The following is an 11,937-nucleotide window of genomic DNA, read 5'->3' on the forward strand; positions in this document are numbered from 1 at the left end:
ATAAAGCGTTACTCACGAAGAAGAACAAAGTGGGAGGCCTCACACTACCTGATTTTAGAACCTGTTATACTGCCACAGTAGTCAAAACAGCCTGGTATTGGTACAACAAATACATAGACCAATGGAACAGAATTGAGAAACCAGACATAAATTCATCCACCTATAAGGAGCTGATATTTGACAAAGGCCCAAAGTCTGTTAGTTGGGGGAAAAGACAGTCTCTGTAACAAATGGTGCTGGCGTAACTGGATATCCCTCTGCAAAAAATGGAAACAAGACCCATAACTCACACCATGCACAAAAACTAACTCAAACTGGAAAAATGACTTAAATATAAAATCGAAAACGATAAACATCATGGAAGAAAAAATAGGGACAATGCTAGGAGCCCTAATACAAGGCATAAACACAGTACGAACCATAAGCAGTAACACACAAGCACCAGAAGAGAGACTAGATAAATGGGAGCTCCTAAAAATCAAACACTTATGCTCATCAAAAGACTTCACCAAAAGAGTGAAAAGACAGCCTACAGATTGGGAAAAAATTTTTGGCTACAACAAATCCGATCAGCATCTAATCTTTAAAATCTAAAATATACTGCAAAACCTGAACAACAAAAAGACAAATAACCCAATTAAAAAATTGGCAAAGGATATGAATAGGCACTTCACCAAAGAAGATATTCAGGCGGCTAACAGACACATGAAGAATTGCTCACAATCATTAGCCATTAGAGAAATGCAGATCAAAACTACAATGAGATATCATCTCACCCCAACAAGGCCAGAACTAATCCAAAAAACACAAAATAACAAATGCTGGAGAGGTTGTGGTGAGACTGGAACACGTATACACTGTTGGTGGGAATAAAATGGTATAACCACTTTGGAAATCGATTTGGCACTTCCTTAAAAAGCTAGAAATAGAAGTACCATATGTTCCATCTATCCCGCTCCTTGGAATATATCCTAGAGAAATAAAAGCCAACACATGAATAGACATATGCATACCCATGTTCATTGCAGCACTATTCACAATAGCAAAAAGATGGAAACAACCTAGGTACCCATCAACGGATGAATGGATAAACAAATTATGGTATATCCACACAATAGAATACTATGCAACAATAAAGAACAACGATGACGTATAACATTGTATAACATGGTGGAAGCTGGAACTTATTATGCTGAGTGAATTTAGTCAGTCACAGAAGGACAAATACTGTGTAAGACCACTATTATAAGAACTCAAGAAAAGGTTTAAACACAGAGGAAAACATTCTTTGATGGTTACAATGGTGGGGAGGGAGGGTGAGGATTATTTACTAACTAGATAGTAGATAAGAGTCATCTTAGGTGAAGGGAAGGACAGCACACACTACAGGGGAAGTCAGCACAACTGAACTAAACCAAAGTTAAGAAGTTTCCTGAATACAAGGAAATACTTTGAGAGACAGAGTAGCAGGGGTAGGGGTCTGGGGACCATGCTTTCAGGGGACATCTAGGTCAATTGGCATAAAAAAGCTTATTAAGAAAGTGTTCTGCATCCTACTTTGGTGAGTGGCGTCTGGGGCCCTAAAAGCTTGCAAGCAGCCATCTAAGATGCATCAATTGGTCCCAAACCACCTGGAGTAAGGGAGAATGAAGAACACCAAAGACACAAGGAAAGTATTAGCCCAAGAGACAGTAAGGGCCACATAAACCAGAGACTTCATCAGCCTGAAGTCAGAAGAACTAGATGGTGCCCGGCTACCACCAATGACTGTCCTCACAGGGAACACAACGGAGAGTCCCTGATGGAGCAGCAGAAAGATGGAGTGCAGAACTCAAATTCTCGTAAGAAGACCAGACTTTATGGTCTGACAGACTGGAGGAACCCTGGAAAGCATGGCCCCTGGATTCTCTATCAGCCCAGAACTAAAACAATTTCCAAGGCCAACTCTTCAGAAAGGGATTGAACTGGACTGTGGGACATGAAGTGATGCTCGTGAGAAGTGTGCCTCTTAGCTCAAGTAGATACAAGAGACCAAAGGGGCAGCTTCTGTCCGGAGGTGAGATGGGAAGGCAGAGAGGGTTAGGAGCTGGTTGAATGGTTATGGTGAATAGGGTGGAAAGGAGGAGTGTGCTGTCGCAGAATGGGTGAGCAATTAGGGTCACATAACAATGTATGTACAAAAATTTTGTATGGGAGACTAACTTGAAATGTAAACTTCATTTAAAGTACAACAATTAAAAAAAAAAGTACAAAAAAAAAAATAAGTGAACCAAAGTCTCGCCATCCTCACATCTAAGGAACATTCTGGTTTTATTTCCTAAAATATGCTGGTTAGTTGGGTCAGAGGAGGGATCCAGGGACTTTTGTGGCACCCAGGTAAGTCTGGTTTGCAAACCACACTTCAGAAACCCTGCTTTAAAAATTGTCTAAAGTTTAAATCATATTCATGAGATACAGTTTCCTGTATTATGAAATATATAAAATATTCTTAATGCTTTATGCTGACAGTGCTAATATATATCGCATATAGAGTTATCCTTTTCCTTAACTGGTGAAATGAAAACAGAATAGGGTCTCTGCCTGAATGAGATAATACAAAGCAAGAAATGGAAGCTTATCCCTAAAGAGCAGTCAACCTCATTACCCATATCTCAATACTGGTTTTTCTAGCAAATATGTAAGGAGCCCTGGTGGTGCAATGGTTAAGCGCTCAGCTGCTAACTGAAAAGTTGGAAGTTCAGACTCACCCAGTGGTTCCACTGGAGAAAGACCTGGCAATCTGCTCCTTTAAAGATTACAACCTAGAAAACCCCTACGGGGCAGTTCTGCTCTGTCACCTGGGATTGCTATGAGTTGAAATCGACTGGATGGCACAAAACCACAACAGCAAACATGTTAAATAGGATTACATTTTGTAATATGTAATTAATTCATTTAAAAAAATAACATTATAGGTGATAAAAGGAAAGATGAAATTATATGTCTTTGTCAATCCTTGCTAATTTATTCAACTTAAAAAATCAAATTTAGACAAAAACAAACCTTTTATTAACATACTTCCTGTTGGGATGTTCAATATTTTACAAATATGAGTTTTATTGGATTGGATAGAGATTTTGTATTATGCAGTAGTTAAATGGAAAAACAAGAGTTCCTATCGTATTTTTTGTGACTGTTACAAAGTTGTATTTTAAGATACATTTGTCCATCCGCACACTGTGCTTCCCTTAATTGCTGTGAGGCTCACACCATGCTGTTGTTACTAACCATCCAGTGGGCTCCAACTCATGGTGACCTTTTGTATAACAGAATGAAATGTTGCCCAGTCCTGTTCCATCTTCATAATCGTTGGCATGTTTGAGCCCATTGTTGTGGCTACTGTGTCAATCCATTACATTGAAGGTTCCCCTTGTGTTCACTGACTCTCTGCTTTACCAACTATGATGTCCTTTTCTAGAGACTGGTCTTTCCTGGTGACATGTCCAAAGTAAGTGAGCCAAACCATCTCCACCCTCACTTCCAAGGAGCATTCTGGTTCTGTTTCTTCTAAGAACGATTTGTTTGTTTTTCTGGCAGCCCATGGTACATTCAATATTCTTTGCAAACACCACAATTCAAATGCGTCTATTCTTCTGACTTCCTTTTTCATTGCACTTCTAGAAGGGTACCACATGCCGTCTTCTAGTGAAGATCACACTTGAACAGTTTATGTTTCTTCTTCACTTACTCTGGGCTCATTTCAGATTGTTTCCATGAGTACTTCTAGTTTGTTGTCAACTAGGGGAAGGCCTCTAACAAAATTGGTCCTGAGCCCAAAGCAACATAGTCTGTACCCAAAAGAGGAAAAAAAATGTAAGAGTGGAGGCAATCCAATTTTATCTGGCACGCAGACTGTGGAAGATTTTTACTTCTTCACAGTATCTAGCTAATATGTTTGATGCCTCATTTTAGCAATATTTTGCCATTGATCTTTCGCCTGCTTTTACATAGAATGTGCTAGTGGTAGATATACTTACAGTGTCGAGCACAAGCTTGGCACATCTTTTCCCCTACTTTCACGTGCTCTTGCCAATGCCTGGCCCACGTTGTAATTACATTTTCAGTGATCGGATATTGATTCCTTAAACTCCCTCTCTCTCTTTTCCATTTGTGTTTCAAGCTAATGGAAACTATGATTAAAAGAAACATATGACACCGTGGCATATTTTAACCAGTACTTTGGCATTTTTTTCCAAATTATTTATACCTTTCCAAAAGATACTATATTATATCAGTGCTTCCTAGTTCAAAAAGCAGATTGAAATTTTTGATTATATGTTACTTGTAATAGAGTGGGATTGAAACAGAGGTCATAGACTGTAGGAACATGTACTAACTTAATTGCATTTTATTTCTAAGGTATGATTAAAACTAAGTTTAGAGGAGGAAGATAAACCTAGAGCAATTCCAAGTACAGAGGAATTTCATTATCACTGGTATCAGTGAAACAATTCTATTATCACTGGTGTCTAAAGATACAAATAGAACTAGAGTTTTATTTTCTTTCCTAGGGTTATGCCTTCAATTTTCCTCTTTATTGTAATTTTTCTATCACATGAAGTGATTTATCTGTATTTTGATAATTGGAAATGAAGAAGGCAGAAGTACACATGGTTTCACAAGCTGTAGGGTCTTTCTGTGAAGTGTGATACTCATCAACTTGAACCAGAAATATGATTCACATCCCTGTCGTATGGAGCATTGTTATAACACAATGTGCTTTAGATGTGAGTTTATTCACTTTTCTTTTCTCTTCCACCAACAATATAAATCAGTTAATGTCTTCTTGGTAACATAATTTTTTTTTTCACAAATGCTAATGAAGATAATACCTTGCAATTATAAACCAACCTAATTTTATTTACTTATTTAGGTTTTATGGTGAAAAAAATCTACCTTAGAGTTACTGTGTTATAGTGGAGAGAATATGGGTTTAGAAGTCAGAATGGGTAAGAATCTTGGTTTTAATTAGGATTATGTTCAATCTATGATCCTTAATAGCTTGCACACACACATACACAACACTAACAACAGCAACAAAAAAACCCTTTGCTGTTGATTCCGACTCATAGCAAAGTAAACAGAACAAAGTAAAACTGCCCGATAGGGTTTCCAAGGAGTGGCTGATGAATTTGAACTGCCGACCTTTTGGTTAACAGCCTTAGCTCTTAACCACAGTGCCACCACACACAACTAAGTACTGATTATGATCACTGACATTAATTAGATACTTAGCCTTGGCACGAAATTATGAAATTTCTTGGCCAAAGTTGTTCTTTATTTTCAGTATAAAATGAAAGTGCCTGTCATCCTGCTGAATTTCTCATTGTAAAACCCATGTGGAAAGTGACACTTTGGACAAAAATAGGGGTCTCCGTGTGGATGATATATTAGATGTTAGTAAAATGAGCAGGGGGTTAAAACCACAACAAAAACAACATATTTTGTCAATAAACACCACTGCTATATAGTCGTAAACACCCTGGGTGGTGAAAATGGTTAGCACTCAATGCCAACTGAAAAGTTGGAGGTTTGAGTCCACTTAGAGATACCTCAGAAGAAAGTCCTGGTGATCTGTTTTCCAAAAAATCAACCATTGAAAACACTAAGGAGCACAGTTCTACTCTGACACACATGGGATCTCCATGAGTCAGAGTTGACTTGACAGCAACTGGTTTTTGATATCCTGTAAGATTTGGACCATATACAACTGTCACATGTGGAAATTGGACCATTCAGATATTTTCCCTGCACAAAATAACAGAATTTTAAAGATGGCAGTACTCAAACGTTGAGTCTTGCCTTATATATGTCTTGTTTTAAAAGTGAAGGATATTCAAATCTTGAACGTGTTTCTCAAGAGTAATCTCTTTACTACAAATTTCATCATTGCTTTCAATTAATTCCATTAATAAATAATTTAAAAGTCTTATAAGAATGAAGTAAAGATCCCTGGTGGCACAACAGTTAAGCACTTGGGTGCTAATTGAAAGGTTGGCAGTTCCACCCCACCTAGTGTCTCCACAGGAGAAAGACCCGGCGATCTGCTTACTTAAAGATTACAACCTAGGAAACCCTGTGGGGAAGTTCACCTGTGTCACATGGGGTCATTAATTAGTCAAAATCAACAGTATCCAACAAAAACAAGAATGAACTTAAGACTTGTCCTTCTATCTTTCCTAGCTCAAGTCCTACACCTTTCAATAAGTTTTCTCCAAGTTCTCCAATACACTCCAAACTGGCCCCATTCTCAGTGCTTTTAGTTTTCTGTACTACTGTTGTCGTTGGGTGCCACTGAGTCTGTTCCAACTCATAGCGACCCCATGTACAACAGAACAAAATGTTGCCTGGTCCTGAGCCAGCGTCACAATCCTTGTTATGCTTGAGCTTATTGTTGCAGCCACTGTGTCAACCCATCTCATTGAGGGTCTTCCTTTTTTTCACTGACTCTCTGCTTTACCAAGCATGATGTCCTTCTCCAGGGACTGGTCCCTCCTGATAACATGTCCGAAGTATGTGAGACGAAGTCTCGCCATCCTTGCTTCTAAGGAGCATTCTGGCTGTACTTCTTCCAAAACAGATTTGTTCGTTCTTCTGGAAGTCCATGATATATTCAGTATTCTTTGCCAATGCCATAATTCAAAGGCATCAATTCTTCTTCAGTCTTCTTTATTCATTGTCCAGGTTTCACATGCATTCTGTACTACTAGTGCATCTTTTTATACCGAACAACTTCTTGAGGGACCAATAGAGCTTTGTACCTCTTTGAATCCCCAGCCATATCACAGTGCCTTGTACATAATTAAGTACCCAATAAATATTTTATGATCCTAAAAAATCAGAAGACATGAAAGATGACTTTTACTTGATGCACCAAATAGCAAAGTCTTGTAACTCACATAATAAAATGAATGTACTGTCTCACAGATAACACACACACAATAATACACACACACATACAGTTATAGATGAAATCAGCAATGGCAAAGAAGGAATGCCACACTTAGTTGATGCCCCAAAGTTACTGCAGGATTTTCAGGTAGGTTGATGAGTCTGTGATTACTACCTAAAACTCATTAATCTATTAATTGAATCCTATACTTAATAGACAGTGACATTCTGTTGAAAATTCCTAAGTTATTTGCAAATGAACTTGAATAAATTGTTCTATAAAATGTGTGTCCTTCAAGTTGTTGCTTCCTCAAATATGCAGAGACATACATGTAGTTGTCTAACATTGATTTTTCTTCTGTACCTAAATGCCCACGTGTGTGGTAGCAAAAGCACCCATCATTTTCTAGTACAGTTCTTGGTTATTAGTAGCATAAAACAATATGGAATACTGGATTCAATGTAGACACCTCGTGCTGATGATCCTGGTGCTTTTACTTTAATGCCGGAATATATCTGCTTAAATCATCTGGTCTTGGTGTCACCACCCTATTGGTAACATACGGAGAAGCACATTCAGATACTCTGGAAATAAGGATTTGATTCCTGGGTAGTGAGAGATAATAATGATTATGATTAAAAAAAAAAAACAAAAAACTGTTGCTGTTGAGTCGATTCCAACTCATAGCGATTCTATAGGACAGAGTAGAACAGCCCTATAGGATTTCTAAGGCTGTAATCTTTACAAAAGCTGACTGCCACATCTTTCCCTTGGAGCAGCTGGTGGGTTTGAGCCACTGACCTTTCAGTCAGCAGCCAAGCACTTAACCACTGTGCCACCAGGGCTCCTTATGATGATGATGATGATGGTAAAAATAACCTTTGTTTAGTGCTTTACGATTTATAAGGCAGTACCCCTAAGGTCCCCCACCTTTCTGTCAGTTTGCCATACTGTGATGGCTTTTGTGTTGCTATGATGCTGGAAGTTATGCCACTAGTATTTCAGATACTAGCATGGTCACCCATGGTGGACAGGTTTCATCATCACTTCCAGACTAAGACAGGAAGAAAGGCCTGGGGATCATTTCTATGAAAATCAGCCAGTGAATACATTAATGAATCACAATAGAATACTGTCGCATGTCGTGCTGGAAGGTGAGCCTCTGGGTTGGAAGGCACTCAAAATACACAGTGGCCACAACAATGGACTCAAGCACACCAATGATTGTGAGGATGGCGCAGTTCCAGGCAACGTTTTGTTCTGTTAGACATAAGGTCGCTATGAGTCGGCGCCAACTCAATGGCAACTAACAACACCTCCAAGGTACATAACATGCTTTTTATAATCACCATTTCCAAATAGCAAATTAAGGGACTACCATTCAGATTGTCTTATGAAATGAAGACAGGTTCTAACTTGATTCTTCTCCCCAAGTAGCCAGTTTTATGAACACCATTATTGAATATAAACTTAGGTTTTCCCACTAGTTATTATGTGTTCTTTATGACATAGTAAGCTCTTCTGAATAGATCTATTTCAGAGCTACATGGCTTATCTACCTGTTTGTTACTTTTTTTGCTAATGTTTTGTTGTTGGGAGCTGTTGAGTCCATTCCAACTCATAGTGACTGTGTGACAGAGTAGAACTGTTCCATAGGGTTTTCTTGGCTGTAATCGTTACGGTAGAAGATCTCCAGGTCTTTCTTCTGTGGAGCCACTGGGTTGGTTCAAACTGGCAACCTTTCGGTTAGCAGCTGAGCACTTAACCATTGCACCACCAGAGCTCCTTTACCAGTGTTTTAGAATCTAACAATTCCAATTCTAATGAATTTATCATTGCTTTAATATATGAAGAGGCAAGTCATTCCTCATTGTTTTTAACTTTCCAAGTGTTTTAGTACTATGGCCTTATTATTCTTTTTTGTCTTTGCAAACAGTCTATTATGAACAATTTCAAACATGGTTTGAAAATATTAAATTCTTCATGAAGTGGCATTTCATCCTAACATAGGTGCCATGCTCATCTTTTCTGATTTTTTCAGTTGCAATATATGTGCTACTAAATGGGCATACACCCAAAAACCAAACCCTTGCCCTGTAGTAGATTCGAACTTATAATGACCCTAAGGACAGAGTAGAGGGTTTCCAAGGATGTGATCTTTATGGAAGCAGGCCATCGTATCTTTCTCCTGCAGAGCAGCTGGTGGGTTCAAACTGCCAACCTTTCAGTTAGCAACCCAGTGTTTAACCACTGCACCAACAGGGCTTCTTAAATGACCACACCATCTATTAATTCTTGAATCTTTTTTGCCCCTTGATTCTCTTCCTTGCTCTCAAACTGATGTTCTCTTGCAGAATCTCTTCTATTTCCTCTTCTTGGTCTTTATATCAGCGCTACTTCACAGGACAACCACCATCTGTCAGTTTCTCGTACTGTGGTGGCTTGCATGTTTCTGTGGTACTGGAAGCTATGCCACCAGTAATTCAAATACCAGCAGGGTCACTCATCATGGCCAGGTTTCAGTGGAGCTTCCAGACTAAGACAGACTAGGAAGAAGGACCTGGCAGTCTACTTCTGAAAAAACTGGCCAGTGAAAACCTTATGCATAACAGCGAAATATTGTCTGACATAGTGCGGGAAGATGAGCCCCTAAGGTTGTTAGGCACTCAAAATACAACTGGGGAAGAGGTGACTCCTCAAAATAGAGTTGACCTTAATGATGAGGGTGGAGTCAAGCTTTCAGTACCTTCATTTGCTGAGGTGGCATGACTCCAAATGAGAAGAAACAGCTGCAGATATCCATTAATAATCAGACCATGGAATATATGAAGTATAAATCTAGGAAAATTAGAATCTTCAAAAATGAAATGGACTTCATAAAGATTGATATCCTAGGCATTAGTGAGCTGAAATGGACTGGTATTGGCCATTTTGAATCAGACAATCATATGGTCTACTGTGCCGAGGATGACAAATTGAAGTGGAATGGTGGTGTATTCATTGTACAAAGAACATTTCAAGATCTATCCTGAAGTACAATGTTGTCGTGATAGGACAATATCCATACACTTACAAGGAAGATCAGTTAGTGTAACCATTACTCAAATTTATGCATCAATCACTAATGGCAAAGATGAAGAAATCGAAGATTTTTACCAATTTCTGCAGTCTGAAATTGATCAAACATGCAATCAAGATGCATTGACAGTTACTCGTAATTGGAATGCAAAAACTGGAAACAAAGAAGGATTGCTATTTGGAAAATATGGCCTTGGGTGATAGAAATGACACTGGAGGTTGCATGGTAGAATTTTGCAAAACCAACGACTTCTTCATTGCAAATACCTTTTTTTTTCAACAACATAAACTGTGACTATATACGTGGGCCTCACCAGATGGAATACACAGGAATCAAATCAATTTTATCTATGGAAAGAGACAATGGAGAAGCTCAATATCATCAGTCAGAACAAGGCTAGGGGCCAGCTTCAGAACAGACCATCAACTGCTTGTACACAAGTTCAAGTTGAAGCTGAAGAAAATTAAAGCAAACACATGAGAGCCAAAATATGACTTTGAGTGTATCCCATCTGAATTTAGAGACATCTCAGGAATAGATTTGACACATTGAACAAAATGACCAAAGACCAGAAGGGTTGTGGAACGACATCAAGGATATCTTACATGAAGAAAGAAAGAGGTCATTAAAAAGATAGGAAAGAAAAAAAAGAGACCAGGGTGGGGCCAAGATGACAGAGTAGTCAGATGCTTCTGGTGGACCCTCTTACAACAAAGACCCCAAAAAACAAGTGAACTAATTATATATGACAATTTAGGAGCCCTGAACATCAAAGGCAAAGTTGAGAAACTGGACTGAGTGGCAGGGGGAGGGAGAGACGGTTCAGAAGCAGTGAGGAATTGCCAGACTTGACCCGGAGAGAGCCTGAGCCCTTCAGGCCTGATCAGCTTGTGGGTGAGTGGTGAGGCAGGCAAGCAGCCGTGCTCAGGGGGCGTATTCTGTACTGGGAGAAACCCAGAGGCAGAGAATGTACTCGGCCACCCAGAACCAGTGAGAAGCAGCCCTCGACCGGCGAAAGATGAGTAATTGAGTCTGGCCTGTCGTGTGGATCAAAAGCACCCCCCTTAGGGAAAAAACTCTAACATTTACCTCCCTGCTCCCTTCTCTGCACTGGGTCCCGGAACGGCTTCAGCAATTGCCGATTCCCCTGGGCCGGAAGTAAGATCCGTCACACACCCTGAGCCACTCTCCCTGCCTTGGAGAGTGAACAAATTAACAAATGGGGGGAGAAAAAAAAAACTGCCGGCTCCCCTAAGCTAGGGACTCAAGGTAGGCACAGCTCCTTTGCCTAGGCACAGGCATAAAGGATCCACGGACTTTGAGTGCCTTTCCCCCCACACAGACTTGTGTGGGCCCATTTGAACAGTGTAGGCCCTCATTGCCACAGTACAATAAGGTATATACCTGAAGTCTAGCTTCAACTGTTTCAGCTGTGAAGTAGCAAGTTTGTGACATTTGACTTTGCTCTGCCCATTAAGCACGGTCTTCACCTACCCACATCAGGGCCCTGAGGACTGGTGGCTCCACCCATGCCCCTATCCCACCTGCAATAGCTGCCCCCGAGTCCTTACAGCCAACAGCATTGAGTGCATATAGGCTGGCTGCAAAACCCACCCACCTACGTGCTCTAGGGAACAGGGACATGTCTTCCTGGACACATGGGGAAGGCTGTCACCCCCTGCCTTGCTCAGAGTGTGTCCCCCTACTGCAGCCAGATGCCTGTGCCTACACCAATCACTCATGCCTGTCTAGGACTGTAGGTGAGAGCCTGCACCGCACACTTGGTGGCTATCTACCTGGGCACCTGAGCTGAATCCATACGGGAGGAGTGGGCAGACTCCTGAGCTCACATACCTAGTAACAGATCTAACCACCTGGAGATGGGACATTAAAGCTTCGAAGGTGCCAATAATCAAACTAGCTCACA

The 11,937-nt window shown here is 40.1% G+C and overlaps 1 protein-coding gene and 1 non-coding gene across 2 annotated transcripts in view; one reads left to right on the forward strand and one right to left on the reverse strand.

Moving 5' to 3' along the window:
• Positions 1-11,937, forward strand: part of SGCG (sarcoglycan gamma) — a 134,746-nt gene that overhangs the window by 10,397 nt on the left and 112,412 nt on the right. The gene's annotated exons all lie outside the window — the stretch shown is intronic.
• Positions 8,897-9,005, reverse strand: LOC111822384 (U6 spliceosomal RNA). Its single transcript, XR_002825650.1, has one exon. It is a non-coding gene; the product is annotated as a U6 spliceosomal RNA (small nuclear RNA).

The sequence above is a fragment of the Trichechus manatus genome, unplaced genomic scaffold, assembly GCF_000243295.1.
Source record: "Trichechus manatus latirostris isolate Lorelei unplaced genomic scaffold, TriManLat1.0 scaffold00168, whole genome shotgun sequence".
Taxonomy (NCBI): domain Eukaryota; kingdom Metazoa; phylum Chordata; class Mammalia; order Sirenia; family Trichechidae; genus Trichechus; species Trichechus manatus.